Source organism: Pongo abelii, chromosome 9, assembly GCF_028885655.2.
Source record: "Pongo abelii isolate AG06213 chromosome 9, NHGRI_mPonAbe1-v2.0_pri, whole genome shotgun sequence".
In the NCBI taxonomy this organism is placed as follows: domain Eukaryota; kingdom Metazoa; phylum Chordata; class Mammalia; order Primates; family Hominidae; genus Pongo; species Pongo abelii.
The window spans coordinates 129,344,039-129,368,003 of record NC_071994.2 but is presented as its reverse complement, the minus strand read 5'-3'; the positions used below and the strand labels follow the sequence as shown (position 1 = coordinate 129,368,003).

The 23,965-nt window shown below is 47.7% G+C and overlaps 1 long non-coding RNA gene across 1 annotated transcript; it reads left to right on the top strand.

Annotated features, from left to right (window-relative positions):
• Positions 1–234: 234 nt before the first annotated feature.
• On the top strand, positions 235–5,107 carry LOC129048823 (uncharacterized). The gene is made up of 3 exons (XR_008511498.2): positions 235–762; positions 3,311–3,495; positions 4,489–5,107. It is a non-coding gene; the product is annotated as an uncharacterized LOC129048823 (long non-coding RNA).
• The last annotated feature ends 18,858 nt before the right edge of the window (positions 5,108–23,965 follow it).

The window sequence follows — 23,965 nt, the reverse complement described above, 5'->3', positions numbered from 1 at the left end:
GCTGGTTCAGGTTGCTGGCTGGATTCATTTCCTTGTGGTTGGAGGGCTGAGGTCCCTCTTTGCTTGCTGCCTCTCAGCTGAGGCTGTTCTCAGCTTCTAGAGGCATCCACGTTCCTGACCAGGTGTCTCCAAGCTATCTCCAAAAGCACGTTTCTCATCTCTGACTTCCCCTCCACCCCGGCCACCGAAAACTGCTCTTGAAGGGTTCCTGAGATCATAGTAGGCTCCTCCGGGTCATCTCTCTTTTGTCACATGACATAACAATCGCACTAGTAATGCCCAGAAACAAGAGTCATGGGACTGCCCTACAAGTCTGCTTGCCACTTACACTAAACACATATGGGCTGCTTCTCTGAAATGAAAACTGCACCTGCCATCCCTGCTGGGATTAGACGCGCTGTGGACCTTGCCTCATGACCTGGGACAATTCTTTTCTCGTCTGGCCCTCAGTTACCCCCTCAGACAACTCCACTGAATTATTTAAAATCTGCATGTATGGATTGGGCACCAGCCACCACGGGGCATGACATGTACATGACACTTTTTCTGCCTTTAGGGTCTCACAGTCCAAAGGCGGAGACTGAAATACACATAAGCAAAAGGCTGAGAAATATGGTGCCAGGCTGGGCGCGGTGGTTCACCCCTGTAATCCCAGCACTTTGGGAGGCTGAGGTGGGCAGATCGCTTGAGGCCAGGAATTTGAGGACAGCCTGGGCAGCATGGCGAAACTCCATCTCTACTAAAAAGACAATAATTAGCCAGGTATGCCACCTGTAGTCCCAGCTACATGGGAGGCCGAGGGGAGGGGATCGCTTGAGCCTGGGAGGTGGAGGCTGCAGTGAGCCGAGATCCCACCACCGTACTCCAGTCTGGGCAACTGAGCGAGACCCTATCTCAAAAGAAAAAAAAAAAAGAAAAGTGGCCTGATGGCAGAGGTGGGGGCTGAGGGTGTGGAGACGGATAATCAACAGGCCGTGGAGAACAGCAGAGGGAGGGAGAGTGGCTGCTATTCAAGTGGAGAAGGGACAGAGGGGAGACTGGAACAGCTCGCAGGTGGGTGTGATTAGGACAGGACCTCAAGGACTTGGACAGGAACAAGCGGGGAACAGCAACAGCGAAGGCCTAGTGGCAAGGGGTCCTGGTTCCCCCTGGGAGTGGTATGTGCAGCCAAAGGATAGGGCGCCGGGGGCCTGGGAGTGTGGGGAGAAAGGACGAGGGGACACAGTTCTGAGACAGAGGCGGGGCTGGCCCAGAGGCCTCAATAGCTGCAGGAGCAGGAGGGTGGGAGAGTCCACGACGGCCACGGTGCTCACGTGGGAACAGAGCCACTGTGGCAAGGATACAGCTTCCTCGACTCTGGCAGGAAATAAGGTTCTGTGGACCAGGCGGTTGGGAGGCAGCCTTAAGCGGTGGACAGAGCTCTGGCCGGAGACAGGAGTCCTGGGTGCTGGCTTTGCCAGTTACTCATGGCAGGACTCTGGGCATGCTTGGAACACGAGAGTCCCAGCCGGGATCCAGTGTGCTTGGAGCAGAGCAGGGAAGTGGCACAGTGCGTGCAGCAGATCACATAGGGCCTCGTGGGCCACTAACAGGACTCTGGCTTGTATCCTGAGAATGGCTGCCTTTGAGCAGAGCCCTACATGACCTGATTCAAGCTAAATGGAGAATTGCAGCTACCCTGTGAACAGCCCGTGTGCCCAGTGCTGCCGGGCAGCCCGAGTGGAGCACGAGAACCGCGCCGGACGGTCCCTACCCCAGAGACTTGCCGCGCACCTGGGAGAAGCGACAGGGCAGTGTGTGTAGTGCTCAGAGTCCGGGCTTTCAAGACAGAAGATCCCAGGTCTGTGGGCTTGATGGCCTCAACAGTGACATGGTGATGGTAGCACCCTACATGGTCGGGTTATGGTGAGAGCTGGCTCACGACAAAGTGCCTGGCACAGAGTAGGCACTGAAAATAGTAGTAGCTGGTTATTTACATAATAATACAGGGTAGCAGAGCTCCTCATGAGAGGTGCAGGTGCTGGTGTTGGTGGTGCTGGAGGGACATAGGCTAACCTCCAAAGATGGCAGGACCTGGAGGCTCAGGTAGACGAAAGAGGAACGGGAGCCGGAGCACAGGACCTGGCAGGAAGAAGCGCAGTGCATTCTCCACAGAGACACGAGGGTGAGGCCAGCATGAAATCTCAAATGGAAGCCTCCAGAAGCTGGTGGGGGTTGGGGGGAGATGCAGGAGAGGGCACGGGCAGGTGCAGAATTAAGCTGATGAGGAGGCCAGATTCTGAAAAGCATGAATGCGAGTTGTCTAATTGGAGGTGACAGGGAGTGGGAGAGGGACCAGAGGCAGTGGGAGGGAGAGCGTGACAGACCCACAGCCGGGCTCAGCAATTTCCCATCCCCGAGAAGAGTGGGAGGGGTCGGGGGAGGGGACCTCGGCAGGTGTCCAGGCATCCGGGAGCCCAGACTGCTATGCAGGAGGAGGTAGGCCTGTTTCTCCTGAAACCTGATCTTTCAGGCAGCTGTCCCCCTCAGCCTGACAGAGCAGGGCACATTCTTTCCCCAGGCATCATTCTCACCGGCCTCCCCCAAGGCTGGCTCTTTGAAAAGACAGAGCCCTGTCAGGGAAAGGAATGGAAATGGCAGGGCCTCCACCCATGTCCCAGGGAGCCCCTGAGGGGATGTGCCCCTTTGGTGCAGGCAGCCCCTGACTTTCTCTCTTCCCACCTTAGAGTCTGCAAGCAGAAAGCCAAGGCCCCTACATTTGGGTCTGTGCAGCCTCTTAGGCTCTAGGCCAGTGATTCCCAGCCTGGACTTACCCAGTTTCTAAATGTCCCATAGGTAGCAAAGGAGGTTGGGGAGCTATTTTAGTGTTTATAAAAAATTTCCTAGAAATCATATATTTCTGCACTAAAGCTAATTCCTAGTCATTCTTCTGATAACAACTTCAATGGCAACCCTCTAGGAAGCTTTCCTACCTGTGTGAGTCAGGTAGGTTCCCAGCCGGAACAGATGAGTCCTGCAAATGGGGTAACTGAGGAGAGTTTAAGAAGGGACTATTGACAATGTGTTTGGCTGGATTAAAGGACACCAACAAGGGGTGGTGAAACAGCAACAGCAGCTCAAGTCCTCATTCCACCATAGGTCCACAGGGACAAGGGAAGGGGGTAGCTACCAGAACCTTGCAAGACCTACAGCTGTAAGAAGGGGCCTCCTGACAGGCTCTGTGGCCTTCAGTAGAGGACCACAGTCACAGCAGCCCCAGATACATGGTGGCTGATCAGGGAGGGAGCTGACCTCCTCTCCCTCCTGCCAGGGAATCCCATTTGCAAAAACTCAACTGGAAGAGACAGGGCAGAGGAGCGCGGTTGGCACAGTCCTTCGAGTGAGCCTGGGGCATGCAGCACGGTGGGTGCAGGTCCAGAGTGCGTCTGGAGGGACAGAAGGAGAACATCTAGCCCACCTCCCAAGGCTGTGACCCTGGAACCCTGTGCTTGCCTGGTATGGTAACGCTGTATTGCAATGGGCTGTTTCCTTGTCTGTATCTCTTCCAAGACTCAACTCTCCTGGAGGGCAGGGGCTGTGCTTTGTTCACACATACTCAATAAACTCCACTGGGTAAAATAAGTAATAACGCTGCTCAGATCCACCGTAACATCACATTTCTCTGCTTGAGATGCAATTAAATCATCTCTATGTGGAAGCAATGGTTATCTCCTGCCATCAGCAGCTTCGGATTACCAGGTCTGTAGGCCCGACTAGTAAAACACGAGCCAGCAAAGTTAATTAGTCATTTAATGAATTCAATTTGTCTAGTAGACAAAAATCCTTCAACACAAGTCATGAGGCGAGAGTGAGAACAATAAAAGGAGTCCTCCCTGCTGAAAATCTCTGAAAACACCCCCTCAGCCATGAGGGCTGGGCTATTTCGAGGGTGTTCACATTTCTTGTGTAACTCAGAACAGGCCAAAGTATGGTTCTCCCAGGCCAACCAAGCCCTCAATTTCAAATACATCTTTGTGGAGCAGCCCCTATGGGTCTGCTTGCCTCTCTCGGTCTCTGCTGCCCCTATACAGCCCGGGCCACCAATCGATACCTCCAAGCTATCCTCTGCCCAAGAAGCACCAAGAGTCTCACCACCTTCCATTCTTGGCCAGCCTCACCTCCTTTCTTCTCTTTGCCCAGTACCCCGGATCTCATCATGCTTCTGCTCAAAACCTCATAATAGCTTCTGATTTCACTTAGAACGCAGTCCATGTTCCTTATCAGGCTGGGCCGCTCCCCACCCACTTCACAGTTGCACTTGGGCTCTCAGCCAGGACTGTTTCCCTGCCTCCTGCTCCTTGCTAGGACTGCGGGTCTGTTTCAATGTCATTTACTCAGAGGAGCCTTCTCAGAGTCTCCTGTTATGTTCTTATGATGGCCTGTGCTTTTCCATCAAAGCACTCAGTGCAACTGGGAAAACTCATTGCAACTCATTGTGCGATTAAACAGGGCCCGTATGTCCATGCTGCTGCGAGCTTCGTGAGAGCAGGTACCTGGACTGCTTTCTCAACTGCTGGATCCCCAGTGGCCTGGTCAGTTACCTTCACTACACGTTTGTTGGACAAATAACAAAGTAAAGGTCTTTCCTGGAATGCCAACAAGCTTGCTGGGGAGACAAAAGCTGACACATATAAAACTCTTCAGAACAGCACAGGGTGATTTGGGTATAGCTATCTCCAGATACTTTGGTCCTTGTTCTTGGAGTTTTAGGAATTGAGAGAAAGGAAGAAAGGATCTGAAGGACCTAGTGAAGACTCTCTTTGAGGCCACTCATTCCAGGGAAGCGAAGGGAAGAGGGCGGGAGAAGTAGCTTTTGTTGTGTACCCAACAGACCAGAAATCTATAATACAATATCTTTTTCAAGACTCATGATTGGCTGAGTTTTACAAATGAGGAAATTAAGGACAGAGAAGTAAAGTAAGTCATCCAAGGTCACACAGCAAGGAGGTGGCAGAGCCGAGAATCGACCCAGGCGGGTCAGATTCAAGCTTGTGTTCCTGTCACTAGGCATAGGACAGGAAGTGGGGTGGTAAGATGTCACCCCCAGGCCAAGGGGGCAGTGGTTTAAATGGGGGCTCAGGTCAGAAAAGCATCCTATCTATGGTAACGCGGGAACCTGGCTTTGTTCTGTTACTGAACTCAGATCTGAGATGCCGTCCAGGTGTATGTCATATGGGTTCTGAGAGGTCCAGCAGCAAGCAGGGCAGTTGGGCCCACCCCAGAGCAGCTGTAGGCCCTTGGAGATGGCCTGAAATTGGCCGAGCTCTGGAATGAGGGTCTGGGCATTGCTCCCAGCATCTGACCTTGGAAGGAAGCAGAAGCAGAGCTGCGGTTTTGGAGATTTTCCTTCCCCAATGGAGACCCATTGCAGCCTGTTATGAAGGACCCAGCACAGGTAGAGAGAGCCAGCAAGGTGGAATGGGGGGCTCTGGCTTGGTGAGACGGGGGAGGAGCCGGAGGGGGTCACTCCTGCCAAGCTGACCTCAGCCGGGTAATGTGATCAGCCTGTCATGGTTCTGAGCCCTGATTTGGGAAGAACAAAGAGGCCAGGCCCCTCTGCCTCCTCTAGTCCAGGAATGCAGCTGGGGGCCAGGCCGTGACCAATCGGGAATGCAGGTTGGGAGCGCAGCGAATGCAGTTTGTAGAGCAAGCCTTTCATGCATTGATGGGAGCCCCACTCACAAAGCCAGGCTGACATGCCCCCGCGCTTCCAACTTTGATATCCCAGCCCCGCCTTGGGGGAGCCGCACATCCCCAAGCTGTCTGTGCCCAACTGCCCTGCTGTGGCCATCGAGTGATGATGGGGTGGAGAGTGGAGAGCTCAGATCCAAACTCCCTCAACCCCACCAGGATTCCTAGACACCAGCATCTCCTTGTCCGTCTCTCTCCACCTCTGGACGTCTGAGGAATAGACAGGGGGAAAGAGCCTCCTTCCAGCTCCTGAGGGCTGGGAGAGATGGATGGAGAGACAGATAGATGGACTATGAGAGAGGCCGTGGGCCTCAGGCAGCCCCTGCTCTGAACAGGTCACAGAAACTCCTTGAGGCCACCCCCTCCAGGGAAATGAATAATGTTAGGGTGGTGGTCTCACTCCTGGCTCGGACATCTGAATACTTTCTGCATTCCAAAGCTGCTAGCTCCCCTTCTCCAGCCCCAGCCTCTTTTCCCACTGGCCGATTCACTCAGTGTGGGGTCCTTCAGGACTGCCCTTTTTTGCCTTCTCAATTATCCACTGCCCTCTCCCTCCAGGCGTCTCTGTGCTCCTGTGCTTCCTCTCCTCCTGGGTGTTAACAATGATAGTGCTTTACAGTTTACAAAGCACAATCACCTGCAGTAACTCATTTGATTCCTATAGGAGCCCTGTGCAGCAGGGACTCTGATCCTCATTGCGTGCAAGAAGAGAAGAAGGAAGAGGAGGTGGAGGCTTGATGAGGAGGTGGTGGCCTGTGACGGCAAGAGTGAGATGGGGAGAATGTCCTGGGGGAGAAGTAAGGGCCAGGAGCTTGAAGGAACTGTGAAATAGAGATATTTCACATTGAATGTATCCATGTTTGTCTGCTTTATCCTGGCTTGCTGAGGAAAGTTTGCTGTCATAAAAAGACCTGAAAAACACACTGAAATGCAAATGACTGAGGACAGCTTTCAAATGGTGCCTCTCAAAGAAGGTAGTTCTTTATTACAAATGCAATCTCGGCGAGGAGATGCTGGAGAATCTCTACCTTTAGAAGAGTCAATCGAGTCAAGAAGACGGAGCAAAGGGCTTCCCAGAGAGGTCCTTGGCCTTCCAGGAGTTCAAAGGATCCCAGCCAGAATTCATAGAGAGGGGAACATGAGAAAAGAAAGCCCCGGGTCACTCTGATTTCCTCTCCCAGCAACACAAAACATTAGAAGCAGAGGCACCTTAGAAATGATCTAGACCTTTGGTTAAAAACAAGATTCTCTCTTGTCTCTGCCGCTTGCATTCTTTCAGGCCCTCTGGCAGGTCCTAGGTTTTTGTCATCCCAGTTTCCTAATGAGAAAACAGGGCTTCCCTCTCCTGGATTCAGTGAGAACATTCCCAGGAAAGGATTCTGCATTGGTCCAGCTTGAGGGGTGCCCACCACCCCAGGACCAAGCACGGCAGCCCTGCAAATAGAAGACCCGGTGGATGCCTGGACTACAGGTAAAGGATGCTGACAAGGAGAGGGTTCCCCATGAGGGGAACATCACAGACACCGCCCCTGGGTGGCTAATGAGCTTGGATGCCTGGACTACAGGGTAAAGGATGCTGACAAGGAGAGGGTTGCCCGTGAGGGGAACATCACAGACACCGCCCCTGGGTGGCTAATGAGCTGGGCAACCACCCCAAGTTGAGTCACTACAAAGTGAACTTTCGCTACAGCATTGTTTGTAATAATGAAATTTTATAAACTATCCACACGTTTATCAACAGGGAAACAAGTGAATATGTTGGGATACCTCTTAGGAAATTCTATGCAGCTGTGAAAAAGATTGAGGTAAAACTGTACATCTCTAGATGAAAAATCTCTATAATATAGTAAGTTTTTTTAAAAAGCATGCTTCAGTCAGCCGGGCACGGTGGCTCATGCCTGTAATCCTAGCACTTTGGGAGGCCGAGATAGGCAGATCATGAGGTCAGGAGTTCAAGATCAGCCTGGCCAACATGGTGAAACCTTGTTTCTACTAAAAACACAAAAAATTAGCCGGGTGTGGTGGCTCATGCCTGTAATCCTAGCACTTTGGGAGGCCGAGGTAGGCAGATCATGAGGTCAGGAGTTCAAGACCAGCCTGGCCAACATGGTGAAACCTCGTTTCTACTAAAAATACAAAAAATTAGCCGGGCGTGGTGATGGGTACTTATAATCCCAGCTACTCAGGAGCCTGAGGCAGGAGAATCGCTTGAACCTGGGAGGTAGAGGTTGCAGTGAACCGAGATCACACCATTGCATCCCAGCCCAGTGACAGTGTAAGACTCCGTCTCAAAAAAATAAATAAAAATAAAAAAATAAAAAAGCTTGCTTCAAGGCAGTCTGCACAGTGTCATCTCATTTATATACAATGAAGCAAAATAAAAGCCTATGTTTTTATAGATTTATGGACAGTATTTAAAATTTATTTTTTAAAAGCTTGAAGGGCTATACACCTCTATATTCATGTTTATTTTTAAAATTTTTAACCAAAGGCATATATTGCTTTTGTATTAAAAAAATGAATAGAAATGAAAAGGAAAAAGTCTCATGCTTGTATTTTGTGCTAAGGAATATGCAGTACAAAGAAATTAAATGATTGGCATAAGATCATATGCAGAAAAATAAGTGATATTTAGACCCCGTTCTTCTAACCGCCCAGGAGGTGGACTTTCTTTAAGCATCCGTCCAGTCTAGCTGCAGGGATGGGAGGGTGGTGAGGCTGCCAGGGGAACCCAGGCCACATGGCAGCAGGGATGTGTCTGTGAGGAAGGAGCAAAGCCTGAAGTTGAGGAAAGGAGTGGGTGTTGATCCTTTCTGCATCTTCCTGATGCCAGGGTCTCTTCCTATCACTCCCTGCTCTGCAAGCTTACACTGGCCAGAGGACACAGACATCTGAGGGCCAGGAATGGGTTAAGCCAGAACCTTTTCTGGAGAGGAAAAGGCCTTACTCTCCTGGAACATGAAAGGAGCTCAGTGGCTTCTCACTCCTGAGAAGCGAAGAGGCTCAGGTCTGAATCAATTAGAGTCTCTATCTAAAATGTAAACCAGGTTCCAAACCAAATGCCCATTTTCCCTCATCCTGGTCCTGTAGTCTCATGAAGAAAAAGAAAACCTTTGGAACTGGTGCCTTTTGGAGGCCACAGCTGTTTGCTCCGTGGGGGCCCTGCCTTGTGGAGAGTGCTGGTAGCTCCGCCATTCCCCTTCCTCACTCTCAGTTTCCACTGACACAAACCCACCAGCAACCCGATGCCCAGGCTAACTCCCCCTCACTCCAGAGCCTCTGCCCAGCACCCTAGGCCTCTGATAGGAGTCATGCGGGGGAAATTTGGGGAGTAGAAGCCCCCAGCACTAATCTCAAACTCCTAAGATGCCCCCACCCCTACCATGTCTTCACAATTCAGGGTACCCAGATTTCTAGTGTCTTGATTCCATTACCCTCTCCACTGTTCCACATTTTCTGGATAGCCTCCTGGTCTCTGCACCATAAGCTTCCCTCCCGATCATTCCCTGACATCCTGTCTCTTTAGCTAGTCTCACTTGCTCTGAAATCTGATGTGAAGGTAATTCTGTTCCAGTATTTTCTGGCTAGGTGACCTTATAGCACTTATGGCAAATTTATTTTTTATGGACAAATAATAATTGTGTATATTTATGGGGTGACAACTTTCTTAATATTCCTGTCTGGGCTTCTGTTTCTCATAAGAAGGGAATTAAAGTGAGGAATAACTGAAGCAATATATTGCAGCCCAGGGTGGAGCTAAGTGTCAGGCCCCTTTCCTGGGGCTCCTCTGAGCCTCATTCTGACAGTCAATGAAGGGAAATAAGGAGCGGAAAACAAGGAAGGAGCTGGGGAGAGGAGACCACGGGGGAGCTGAAACCAGGAGGACGTGTTTGCTGAGGGAGAAGTTGGGAATTCTGGCTGACAACGAACCTGGAGATGGGCTATTCCAGAGGAGAATGTGGTCTGAGTGGTGGACACCAGGCCGGGAGAACAGGCCAGTGCACGGTGAAGCGTACTTTGAACCTGACAGTGGCTGATGTGGCCGAGTGGTGAGCTCTGCGGTTAGATCACCTTAGGCCAAAATGTGAAGCAAAGGTTTTGAGGCCTTGGCTCACGGTGAAAGCAATTTGGGGGAAGTAGTGGGAGAGCAGGGCTCTACCACGTACCGCCCACTGTGAGGCCTGGAGCAAGAACTTCTCTAACTTCTCCATCAGAAGTTAGCATAAGGACTGGGCACAGTGGCTCATGCCTATAATCCCAGCACTTTGGGAGGCTGAGGTGGGCAGATCACCTGAGGTCAGGAGTTCGAGATCAGCCTGGCCACCGTGGAGAAACCCATCTCTACTGAAAATACAAAAATTAGGCTGGGCGCGGTGGCTCACGCCTGTAATCCCAGCACTTTGGGAGGCCGAGGCGGGTGGATCACAAGGTCAGGAGATTGAGACCATCCTGGCTAACATGGTGAAACCCCGTCTCTACTAAAAATACAAAAAATTAGCCAGGCGTGGTGGTGGGCACCTGTAGTCCCAGCTACTTGGGAGGCTGAGGCAGGAGAATGGCGTGAACTCAGGAGGTGGAGCTTGCAGTGAGCCAAGATTGTGTCACTGCACTCCAGCCTGGGCGACACAGCGAGACTCCATCTCAAAAAAAAAAAAAAAAAAAATTAGCTGGGTGTGGTGGCGCATGCCTATAATCCCAGCTACTTGGGAGGCTGAGGCAGGAAAATCGCTTGAATCCTGAAGGCGGAGGTTGCAGTGAGCCAAGATCACGCCATTGCACCCAGCCTGGGTGACAGAGCGAGACTCCATCTCAAAAAAAAAGAAGTTAGCATGAGGTGGAAGCCCCAGGCAGCGGCTTGAAACTGTACTCCAAGGAGGACTTCCTGCAACGTGGCCAGGGCTCCATTTCTTCATATTAGGCTTCTGGGCCCAAAATGTGTTTGAAAACTCCACTGGGTGTATTGAAAACAAGGCCAAATGGTGTGAGAGGAGGTTTGTGTATGAGAAGGGCTCAACGAGAAGGAAAAACATCTAGTGAGAATGAAAACGAAGTAGTCATTAGGACTGGTGATGGAATGACCCAAAAACAGATGATCAAGACCCTTCCAGAAACGAAGTCCAAGGTGGGTGAAGAGCACAGGTTCAGGGTCGGATCTCCTGTTTTTTGGTTTATTTGTTTGTTTTTTGTTTTGCTGTTGTTTTGTTTCGAGACAGAATCTCACTCTGTTGCCCAGGCTGGAGTGCAATGGCATGATCTCGGCTCACTGCAACCTCTGCCTTCCGAGTTCAAGCAATTCTCATGTCTAAGCCTCCCAAGCAGCTGGGATTACAGGTGCCCGCCACCACGCCCAGCTAATTTTTGTATTTTTAGTAGAGATCGGGTTTCACCATGTTGGCCAGACTGGTCTTGAACTGCTGACCTCAGGTGATCCACCCTCCTCGGCCTCCCAAAGTGTTAGGATTACAGGCGTGAGCCACCGCAACCAGCAGATCTCCTGTTTTGAGTCCTGGTTGCAACCATGTGTCTTTGGGGTGGCTCCTTTCTATGCTTCAGTTCCTTTATTTGCAAAGAGAGATTAAAAACTCTGTCCTTATTGGGCTCCATGTAGGTTAATTAGCAAATGCACATAGAGACAGAGACAGCAAGGTATTAACAGAGGGGTTGGGACACAGAAAAGTACAGTCAAGAGGAAAGGCAGAACCAGAGAGGAACATGGAGAAACGTCAGAGCCTAGGCACAGGCAGGGGAACATGTGCAGGTGTGGCCTCCTCAGGGACCTTAAACACCAGCTTCCTCCCCTCACCCCAGATCTGTCTCCAGGACAGTGTTGCCAAAGTCACACTCACCCCAGGACAGACATGTGGCCTCCTGCAGGAAGGGTTCTGTTCTCCCTATCCTAGCGCTTTTTTTGTTTTTCTGAATGCTTCTATTTGCTAAACACTGTGCTGAGAGCTTCACATACTTCATATTATATAATCTGCACAACAGCCCAGGGAGGCAGATAGGTATGATTTAGTAACTACATTTTACAGATGTGCACACTGCAGCAGTTACATAGCTAGTAATTGAAGCCAAAAATTGAACACAAGTCATTCCAGAACCCAATATTGTTACCATTAGAGGAAGTCCTCCTTCAGGCTGCCCTGGGGCAAGGGAAGGCTCTAAAGGAGAACCCCAAGCATTCACAGTGGCCTCAGCTAGTGTATGATGGGTTTCCATATGCTGAAAATAGTGTCTGGCAGATCATAAAAGCTTGGTAATTATTTATTTATTTTTATTATGATTACTATTATTCTTATATTGGGGCTGTTTCCTGGGAGGCAGTCTAGAACAGTGGAAGTTAAGTTCAAGTACTGGCTTGAACTCCTGGTTAAAGATGCCAGATGATGTATACTCTTTAACTTCATTCTTCCTGAAACCCCATTAAAACAAAACTAAAGTGTATTAGTTAGGATTCTCTAGAGGGAAGGACTCATAGGATAGATGTAGATATGAAAGGGTGAATATTAAGGAGTATTGACTCACACGATTACAAGGTGAAGTCCCACAGTAGGCTGTTTGCAAGCTGAGGAGCAAGGAAGCCAGTTCGAGTTCTAAAACCTTAAAAGTAGGGAAGTTGACAGTGCAGCCTTCAGTCCGTGGCTGAAGGCCGAGAGCCCCTGGTGAACCACCGGTGTAACTCCAAGAGTCCAAAAGCTGAAGAACTTGGAGTCCAATGTTTGAGGGCAGGAAGCATCCAGCATGGGAGAAGGATGAAGGCTGGAAGACTGATACTCAATATTAACCATCACATTAAAAAACAACAAAAAATACTACAAACTCACAAAAACTACGGGAAAGGAGATAAGAGCAACACAATTCTGGAGGCTAGGAAGCACATTTGACAAGTACCATATTAATAAGTGGGACCTGTCTAAGCAGGCCTGAGAAAGTTCAATCCTAACTCAGACAGGAACATCCTACATTATATCTCAGAAGCCTCAAAGACTCAGGAATGAGCGATATAAGATTCTTCTAGAAAGGGGAGGGGCAAAATTGGCACTGAAAACGAGATTTGTTAAAAGGTTGCTCAAAAAGTGGGTAGATGCCATGTCCTCTCCCTTGCTCCATACTTCCATCCCGCCAAAGGCTAGACCTCTGTTCTCTAGAGATGATAAAATAGTTTCAACAGTTTCAATGGGACAGGAGGCACAATTTGCGACACATGAAGACATGGAAGTTAAATGCCAGTTTAGACCACCAGCCTTCTTCCACTGAATGGTAAAAGTTAGGCTTATATTCTCTAACAGGAGATAAAGTTTCCCAGAGAAACTTTGTCAAATGACATCAAGAGTTTCCCAAGCGAATGGCCCGGTTAGATTACCTGCAGTGAAATCTACACTTGGCAAGCCCTGCCCATCCAGTGGTAGGTACTACCACACAGCTGTTTGGTACCCTGTTCATAAGCAGTCACTAAGAAGCACCAGGCGTTTGAAAAAAGCTTCTACCAGCAAAAGGCCGAATGAACAAATGGAAGACAACAAATCTTGGAGAAAACAAAGACTACGCATGGGGAAGAAAACTCTTATATACTTAGAAACATGTAATATTGCATCTAAAAAATCAAGAATGGGACGCTAATAAAAAAATTATTGGCTAGGCTTGGTGGCTCACACTTATAATCAAAGCACTTTGGGAAGCCAAGATGGATCACTTGAGCCCAGAAGTTTGAGACCAGCCTGGGCAACATGGTGAAGCCCCATCGCTACGAAAAATACAAAAATTACCTGGACATGGTGCTGTGTGCCTGTAGTCCCAGTTACTTGGAGGGCTGAAGTAGGAGGATTTCTTGAGCCCGGGAGGTCGAGGCTGCAGTGGGCTGTGATCATACCACTGGACTCCAGCCTGGGCAGCAGAGCGAGACCCTGTCTCAAAAAAAGAATGGAATTACTGGGGAATAAAAAAGAACTCTTGGAAACTAAATATGATAGGATAAAGTTTTAACAGTCAATAGATGATTGAAAAATAAGTGGATGAAATTAATCAGAAAGTAGAGGGAAGAGTTAGGAGAGAAGAAAAAAAGAGAATTATAAGATGCATTCAAGAAAATATTCGAATTACAGGAATTCCAAAAAGAGATAATAGAGAAAATAGAGGTTAAAAAAGTAAATCAGGCTGAGCATGGCAGCTCACACCTGGAATCCCAGCACTTTAGGAGGCCAAGGTGGGAGGATCACTTGAGGCCAGAAGTTCGAGATCAGCCTGCTTAATATAGCAAGACCCCATCTCTAAAAAAATAAAAAATAAATTATCTAGGCATGGTGATGGATGCCTTTGGGAGGATGAGGAAGGAGGATCACTTGAGCCTAGGAGTTTGAGGCTGCTGTAAGCTATGATCATGCCACTGCACCCTAGCCTTAGTGACAGAATGAGACTTCATCTCTAAAAAAATAAAAATAAATACAATTCAATCAATCAGCCAAGCAAAGTGGCTCACACCTGTAATCCCAGGACTTTGGGAGGCCAAGAGGGGAGGATTACTTGAGTCCAGGAGTTTGAGACCAGCCTGGGCAACATAGTGAGACCCTGTCTCTATTTTTAAAAAATATATTTAAAAAATCAGCCGATCAAAAGTATAATTCATGAACATTTTCCTAGTCTTAGACATGAGTTTCCAGAATGAAAGAGCTCATTAAGTGCCCAGAATAATCAATGAAGAAAACCAACACCCAAAGAAAGTAAATTATGACATTTCAGCATATTAGCAACAAAGAGAGGATCCTACAAGGTTCCAGAGAAAATAAACAAGTTTCATACCAAGGAATCAGAATAGCACTGCAAGCTAGAAGACAATGAAGAAAGGCCAGCTACTTCCGAGGTAGAATTTTCTACTCACCTAAACTCCCAATCAAATGTGAGGGTAGAGTGGAGACATTTTCAGATATGCCACGTGTCCAGATTGTCCGTCATGCGCGGTCTCAGGATTCCACTGCAAAGGATATGCTCCACCAAGAAGGAAGACATGTCACCCAGCACAAAGAGGACCCTGAACAAGGGAATGGGAAGCTCCAATAACATAGTAAACGGAGATCTCAAGCCACCGGCTTTGTAACAGACCTTGGGAACAACCAGTGCAGACTGACCCAGCCAGAAGATCCAGGGATGATCTCCTTGAGAAAATGAGACAGATAGAATACCTAAGTCATCTCAATATTTGAGGGAATTGAAACGAGATTACTCAATCTGGGGAGAGTTTGGGAATACACCAGCAATAAATATACAGAAAACTAAACAAACAAAACCAAACGATTTTTAACTGTAGGAGGAAAATTTAGCAGAGGGAAAATAATCATTATACACTCACGACTTGGCTGTGGGTAGCGTTTATGTATTCGTGATAAAGTGAATATTGAATGTTGATCTAATGAAAATTATGATCTAATTATACTTGGGAAATGGCCGGCTGAGTGGGGGCGGGAGCTGCGTGCGTCAGTGTGTGGCAACGGGATGTTTTAGCAAAGGAGAGAGAAAGAAATTCTCCCCTTTCCCTTTTTTTTTTTTTTTTTTGAGATGGAGTCTTCCTCTGTCGCCCAGGCTGGAGTGCAGTGTCGCAATCTCGGCTTACTGCAAGCTCCACCTCCCGGGTTCACGCTATTCTCCTGTCTCAGCCTCCCGAGTAGCTGGGACTACAGGCGCCGGCCACCACACCCGGCTAATTTTTTGTATTTTTAGTAGAGACGGGGTTTCACCATGTTAGCCAGGATGGTCTCGATCTCCTGACCTGGTGATCCGCCTGCCTTGGCCTCCCAAAGTGCTGGGATTACAGGCGTGAGCCACCGCACCTGGCCTGAAATCCTCCCCTTTCCTAAAGAAAAATAGACAAAGGCCTAACTTAAGAAAAATCTAGGAAATGGTTAACATTGGAAAATTAAGCAGTAGCGATATAAGCTTGCTATTTAGCAAAGAAAGTGAAGAATCCATTCAAAAGAGTTGAGAAAAGCCTGGGTCTGGTGGCTCACACCTGTAATCCTAGCACTTTGGGAGGTTAGGTGAGCGGATCACTTGAGGTCAGGAGTTCAAGACCAGCCTGGCCAACATGGTGAAACCCCGTCTCTACTAAAAATACAAAAAAATTAGCCAGGTAGGGTGGCGCATGATACTTGGGAGGCTGAGGCAAGAGAATCACTTGAACCTGGGAGGTGGGTTGCCATGAGCTGAGGTCGTGCCACTGCACTCCAGCCTGGGCAACAGAGGGAGACTCTATCTCATTAAAAAAAAAAAAAAGAAAGGGTTGAGAAGGTTACTCCTGAGGAGCAAGAATTGGTGGGGAGAGGGGGAGTGATGGAGGGGGCTGTTGCATTTCTTATCAAGTCTTGCAGAACTCTTGGTGTCTTTAAACTATGTGCTTGAAAATTTCTGATTAAGAGAATGTGATAAAAGATACAAGGAGGAACAGGAGGAGGAGGAGGAAAAAAAGGGAGAGCCTAAGAGTCTAGTAGACTGAGCTCTCCTGCATGTTGGGCAAATTATTTAATTGCTATTATTTTCTTCTGCAAAAATGAATATAATAGTACATAACTTGCAGGATTCTTTTTGTTTCTAATATGTGGTAACCACATGTCACTACTGGTTATTGGAAACACGGACCAATCTACCAAAGGATAAACACTCAGGTCTTCGTTCCGGACTTCCACCTGGCACATTGAACAGCTGGGAGATTCAATGCAGTAACTAAGTCAAACCTCACATCCACTTGGAACTAGGCCAAATGTGGCTTCAATAACACGTCCAGCATAGTGCCCAGTGTTGACACTCTCATGCGTGGGGGGTTGACTCCATGCTGGTCTCTGCGCTAAAGGCGTCACATGGGACTGTCCTCCATCATGACCACAGAATGCTCTTAATTACTAGCACAGCTGCATGCACCGGGGAAACAAACAAACAAAAACAACCGTCACAATGCGTGTGAGTACGCACATCAGGGCAGGCCTGCGAGATGGGAAAGGCCAGAGGCAAGCATGCTCCCTTATGGTGTGAAGCTTAGTGTTTGTATCTTGTCCACTTTCAGAAAAGATTAATGAGGCCAGGCACGGTGGCTCACACCTGTAATCCCAACACTTTGGGAGGTGGAGGCAGGTGGATCATCTGAAGGTCAGGAGTTTGAGACCAGTCTGGCCAACATGGTGAAACCCTGTCTCTACTAAAAATACAAAAAAAATTAGCCAGGTGTGGTGGCAGGTGCTGGTAATCCCAGCTACTCGGGAGACTGAGGCAGGGAGAATCGCTTGAACCCAGGAGGCAGAGGTTGCAGTGAGCCAAGATCGCATCATTGCACCCCAGCCTGGACAACAGAGCAAGACTCTGTCTTAAAAAAAAAAAAAAAAAAAAAAAATTAGTGATTGTGTAGCAAGAGTAAGCCAGGATTTAAAGACAGAAGATCTGGTTTCAGATCCCTACTTCACCTATTGGGCAAGTGTTTCTTGAGACTGCTTTCTTATTTGTAAATTAAAGCTGAAACAATATAGACTTTATTATATGGTTATCATGAAACTTGAATGAATTTATACACACACATATAATTTACCACATAAAGAGTAGCTTCAGGCTGGGCGTGGTGGCTCACACCTGTAATCCCAGCAGTTTGGGAGGCCGAGACAAGAGGACTGCCTGAGGCCAGGAGTTCAAGACCAACCTAGGCAACATAGTGAGACTCCGTCTTTACAAAAAATTAGAAAAATTAGTTGGGTGTGGTGGCACACACATGTAGTTCCAGCTACTTAGAAGGCTGAAGCAGGAGGATCAATTGAGCCCAGGAATTAGAGGCTGCAGCAAGCTATGATTGCCACCGCCCTCCAGCCTGGGCGACAGAGGGAGATCATCTCTCAAAAAAATTGCTTATATATTAAAAATATGTAACATAGTATATAAATATATAACTACTATTTGAAAGAGTAGACATGTAACAAATACACAATAAATATATAACTATATATAATAGAGTCTACATACAAGTTATATATAAAACTACTCTTTATATGATAAATTACTCTTGTCGAATAAAAAAAAAATCCAGACTTGGTACGAGTAGACTTTTATCCAAAGAGGATTATTGCAAGGTTGGGGGAGGGGAAGGGACTATTGCAATAGGGAGAAGGCCCTGACCATCCTTCTGAAAGCATCTTAAGAATAAGGCAGACAGTGATTTTTTTCCTTTCTAGGGAAGAGTAAATAAGGCTAGAAAGAAGCAGGTGTGGGGAAGGGGGTGGGTGAAGGGGCCGCAGGATCAGGCAGTGAGGCAGGGACTGTTTGACCCAGGGGCCTGCCTCTTCTCAGGAAGGGCTGTCTGCTGGCTCAAGCTGAGGGTGCCCAAAGTCCAGGGGCCTTGAAAAAGAAACTCTTCACTTAAGTTCTGTTACAAGCATTTTGTCCCAATTGATCCATGGAGACAAACAGCTTAGCTAATCATTTATGAGGCAGAGCAAGGGACTCTGGAGGGTCTGTGACTGGCCTTGTCATAGGTAAAGTCTTAATCTAAGTCATTTGAGGAAGGGTATGGTTCTTTGCCATAAGCAGCTTACTTTACATATTTTTGGGGGGTTAATTTGCAATATAAAATTCTAATAGACACTTTTCTCGCTATTATTTACTATGAAATATTTGGTCCCCATTTTTAGTGGATTCACTTTAAGTGGCCATTTTCTGGGATCAATTGCCCTCCAGTAATAAGAACCTTCTGCACAGCCCGAAGAGCCTGAGACTCACGCCGGATGTCGCTGGCCATTAGCATGAAATTCCTTCAAATTCTCACATTTTATCTTAAAATATTTTTATAATCCATAATATACTTCTGATAAATTACTTGTTAAATTACTTAAAGTTTTCCCTAAAGGTCTTTAACCAAAAGGATCCTCTTTTTTAAGAGCCATTTTTATCCCGTGGCTTCACACACCCCTGTAGCATATTGGATGTTTCCCTCAGGATATAGGAACTTTATTTGAAAAGCTTGGCCATAAAGAATGATCCAAATTACTTGGGCCTTGATGTTCAGAGGGGAATGTTGCCAGTCAACGACCATACACAGCCATAGAAAAATCTCAAAAATGTTCCCTTAGAATATCTAGCTTGGAGCAATACTCTGATGGCTCTTTGAGGAAAGTTAATTGTAAATGTACTCTTGAATTGCTAGGTTGATTTATAACTTTAAGTGTTTTTGAGCATGATTAGATACCTGAACCCAAGGTCCCCTGATTATACTCCTAGGTCATGTCAAACAGAAGATGTAGCCCATCTCCATTTAAAGAACTCCTAATTTGGTGACGGAAATCAGTTTCTTCTTCTTCCTTTTTTTTTTTTTTTGACAGGATCTCACTTTGTCTCCCAGGCTGGAGTGCAGTGGTGTGACCATAGCTCTCTGCAGCCTTGAACTCCTGGGCTCAAGCGTTCCTCCCACCTCAGCCTCTCGAGTAGCTGGGACTGACTACAGGCATGCACCACCTTGACCGGCTATTTTTTTATTTTTATTTTTTGTAGAGATGGGTCTCACTAGATAATCATAGTTTCTTTTACTGTGCCTTTACTATGTATCAGAAACAGGGCCAGCATTTTGCATGCATTATCTCTAACTCTCATAACAGCCTGTAAGGAAGTTGTTACTATCTTCTTTTAACAAATGACAGAACAGAAAGGTGAAATGATTTTGCTAAGGCCACACAGCCAGAAGGTGGAGGTTATAAGGCTCATACCCTTCCCATTAAAGCAGACTACCTTAGGCTTCATACTTGGGTTAGGTTCATAGTATCAGTGACCAGAATGCCCCTTACCCCAACTTTTTCAAATACCGGTGGTCTCAACCAGGTTTTGGAGAGAAACCGGACAACAGCCAGTGCAAGGTTTAGCGCCTCGATAACTGTCCAACACTCAGAAACTCTACTGTAACTGGAGGAAGACCCTCCAACTTCTTTTTAGCTTTCATCTTACTCATCTTTTAGGGGCAGCATTTAATGATATGGAATATTCTTTCTGTTACAGGAATAAAATAAAGTAATTTGTATTTAATAAAATCGCGCACACTTTCTTTTAACCCATTTTTTTTGCCCTGGGTCAATATTTTTACATGGGGAGCAATTGGAGTTTTCAAGCACAGCCACTCCATTATTGATCATTGATTTACTATCTGTGGTTGTGAACGAATCTATCTAAACCAATAGAAGACTGAGGGGTTTTTTTTGTTTTGTTTTTTGTTTGTTTTTCTTTTTTTTGAGACAGAGTTTTGCTCTTGTTGCCCAGACTGGAGTGCAATGGTGCAATCTCGGCTCACCACAACCTCTGCCTCCCAGGTTCAAGTGATTCTCCTGCCTCAGCCTCTCAAGTAGCTGGGATTACAGGCATGCACCACCACGCCCAGCTAATTTTTGTATTTTTAATAGAGACGGGGTTTCTCCATGTTGGCTAGGCTGATCTCGAACTCCTGACCTCAAGTGATCTGCCCGCCTCGGCCTCCCAAAGTGCTGGGATTACAGGCATGAGCCACTGCACCCGGCCAGATTGAGGTTTTTTTCTCACCTCTCATCGGCCTTGACAAAGGGGCCAGGAAGTGGCCCACATGTGGAGTATAGACCCCTAGTTGCTGATGTACATATAAAACATGCATTTTGATACTGCCATGAAAATCAAAGTCCACAGGAAGTATTTCCTGGCAGAAATGTCCTTATAAATATTTTCCAAATTTTAAAATTATAAATGTATTATAAAAACTCTAAACCAGAATGTCATTCTTCTTCTTTTTTTTTTTTTTTTTAGATGGAGTCTCACTCTGTCGCCCAGGCTGGAGTGTGGTGGCGCGATCTTGGCTCACTGCAACCTCTGTGTCCTGGGGCTGCTCCTACTAGGGTGTCACCATGGGTCCCCAAGCTGATGTGATGCTGTCAGCATCCTGCCAGCACCTCCTTGGCCTGTACCACTTCAGGGCATGCTGGCTGACATTCCGACTGCCAGCTTCTATATCACTTGCCTGAGGCCTTTCTTTGCCTGCTGCAGCCTGCTTTGCCCACATATGTGGTAAACCAGACACACCGGAGAATTCATGCTCCTAAAGCAGCCCTCAACCAGTGATTGATGGGAGTTGGTATATATGCCCCAGCTCCCTCCCCGCCTCAGGTAGGATGATTCAGAGGCTGTTCAACACTCCCAGAATTCCTCAATGGGAGTGAGCTTTAATTCCCTTAGTAGGAACTAGCTTGGTAACACACCTTTTTGGGGGCCTTTTTTCCTTTCCTGTCTCGCTTACCCACTTTCCTACCAGTGTTTACTGGGATCAAACAAATGACTTGTATTTGAATCCCTTTCTCAAGGTCTGCTTCTAGGGGAACCCAAACTAAAATGGATGGGTTATGCTTAGATCAAACTAAAGTGATACAAGACCATTCTTTTGGGCCATTTTATCTTGTACCCTCATCAACGGAGTCTTATTACTGTAGGGTGTCAACTAAAGACATTGTCAATCCTGTTACTCAGCACTGCCTATATGAATTTCATTGTGAGAAATTTCTTCTAAAACTTAACAGCTGGAAAAAATTTTGCTTAGCCTGACACGCTGGTATATTTCCTTCATTCTGGTAAAGAGAATTAGATTCCAGACATCTGTCTGTCTGTCTCCTTTTTTTCCTCTCTCTTTTCCTCTCCAGATTTGCCTTCAGGGAAGCTCAGAAGCCAATCTGGAGTCCAATAACAGCAAAGATGCAGGACTTTATCCCCCGCGTATGTGTCTTTCTCTTCCCTAGTCTTGATTTCATTTCATGTATATTTTCTCTGATCCTGGTTATTCATTCTTATTTGGACTTACTCCTGTTTTAGTGCATGCATCTCTTTGCAAGCCACCAATACTCTGTGGAACTAGTGGCCATGTGAATAAGGTGTTTAAGAAGCACTTCTTTAATGAATTATATTTGGATGCTAACTGTGCAAAGATATTGTTATGAAACTAGAGAAGTATGAGCCTCCCCTCCAGAGCACCTTCTCGCCTTGTAGGACAGTGCTTTTCCAGCTCTCTGGGTTCTGTAATTGTCTCCTCGGATGAAATCTTACATGGAAGATATGGCAAGTCAATAAAAACAAGCTGCTCTGGTTGAGACGTGTGAGTGAGGGGATAGGAAATCCTTTCACTCAGCTTGGGAATCCTCTTCCCCTACACCCCCCACACCCTGCCTTTTGGTCCCCCAGGCACCAGCTTCTAAACTTGAGGTCTTTGTAGAGCACTGGTTGACAAACAGCTTTAGAGACACAAGCAGCATGTGGACCTTTGATGCCAGGGCAGTGCTGGGGACAGCAACTGCGCATGGAGCTGTTCTGCCGCCACCCAGGAAAAGGGGCGCTCACTGCAGCAGGCTGTTTACCCACTGGACAGGGCTGTTCTCCCCAAGTTTGCCTTATCACAGGCGCTGACCTATAGGTCAAGAAGCAGCCTTGGCCAGGCACAGTGGCTCACGCCTGTAATCCCAGCACTTTGGAAGGCGAAGGTGGGCGGATCACAAGGTCAGGAGTTTGAGACCATCCTGGCTAACATGGGGAAACCCTGTCTCTACTGAAAACACAAAAATTAGCTGGGCGTGGCGGTGCGTGCCTGTAGTCCCAGCTACTCAGAAGGCTAAGGCAGGAGAATCACTTGAACCCGGGAGGCAGAGGTTGCTGTGAGCCGAGATCATGCCACTGCACTCCAGCCAGGCAACAGAATGAGACTCTGTCTCAAAAAAAAAAACCAAACAAACAAACAAACAAAAAAAAACAGCAGCCTCAGGGCAGGCTCCTCCCCAGCCCCCTCTGTGTCACTCCATATCTCGCTGGGCCCTCTTCTGGCCCTCTTGACACCTCCTCAAGTCCCCTCCTCAAGCCTGGTGCGGATGGGCAGGAGCAGGCCGGGACAGAGGTGAAGAGCCAGGGGCTGGCTCAGCGGGAGAGGCAGGCGTGTAAGGAGACAGACCTCTGGCTCTGCCTTTTTTTCTGGAAGCTATCAGTTCTAAGCTTAGACACCAATACACCCCCCACCCCCAGCCCACACTGTTTGTCTAATAAGGAAACCTTTTTGACCTAGCCAGTTAAAAGTCCCGGCCCTTCACCTCATTACTGCCAAGCCCAAAACTAAAGAGGTGAAAGCTGGCAGCCTTGGGCTGCCTTCAACTTGGCAACTGCCCCTCCGGGTCTGTGTCTCAAAGTCCCAGCCTTTCAATAGGGCTGTGTTTTCAATCCTGCTTACATAAAGCCGCACGGTCTCCCTCCTGGGCCTGAGCGCGCCATTCTCATCTTTCTATGGGGGATTAAGGGCTGCTCTCTTGTTTGAGTGTCACTCTGCCTTTGAACCACTGTGGCTTCATCTGGTTTCAGGCTCAGCTTCCTGCCAGGAAGTGGATTTACCTCTGATTTGTTGTTATTCTCTCTGCAGGATGATGCTGAGGGGAGTGAGTTCCTTTCTCCCCAGACACCACCACCAGCTCCCCCCTTTCACTCCCCTCCACAGCTCTCCAGCTTGAGCCCTTGACATAGCTCCCAGCTACCTCCTCTTCTCGCGGAATTCTCCTCTCACACAGGGAAAGCAGAGACTCTGAAGATGGGGGAGCCCCAGGCTGGCTCACTGGGGTTGCGGGGGAGGTTGGAGGTGAGGGAGCTGGAGCTGGAGCTGCCTGAGAGACTGAATGTGCACCTGCTAGGGCTGTGGAGGAAGGTCCTGGATTGAGTCAGGGCTGCTTTGGGTCTCTCTGGGGTGGCAGCCTGGAGCTATTCTTACTCTCTTCCTGAAAACTCCAGAAAACAGTTGAGAAAGATACTTCTTCCCTGGATGCTAAGCTTAGACTGGAAACCAGATCTCTTGAATACAAACCTAGAGACATTTTTACCTTCTCCGTGGAGTGTGTGTGTGTGTGTGTGTGTGTAAGAGATAGACAGAGAGACAGAGAGAAAGAGAGAGAGACAGAGGTAGGAAGAGAACAAAAGTCAGGTGATTTTAGGTACACTGACATCCAGGCAGAGGAAGAAGGTTCTTCCTGGAGGGAGCCAGTTGCTCCACTCTAACAGAGATCAAGAGAAATATCAAAGTATAATTAGGTTGGCATCGGACTCCATGTGCTGAAAGCAGTAGTTCGGTGGCCTACAAAATAGCCTAGGTTTTATTAATGATTGGGGGAGGGTGAGTCGTGGTGGTGAGAATCCGCAGTGGCCCCTATTTCTGGAAATCCAGCTCAGGGGTCTGTGGGTGGAGTTGTTCCTG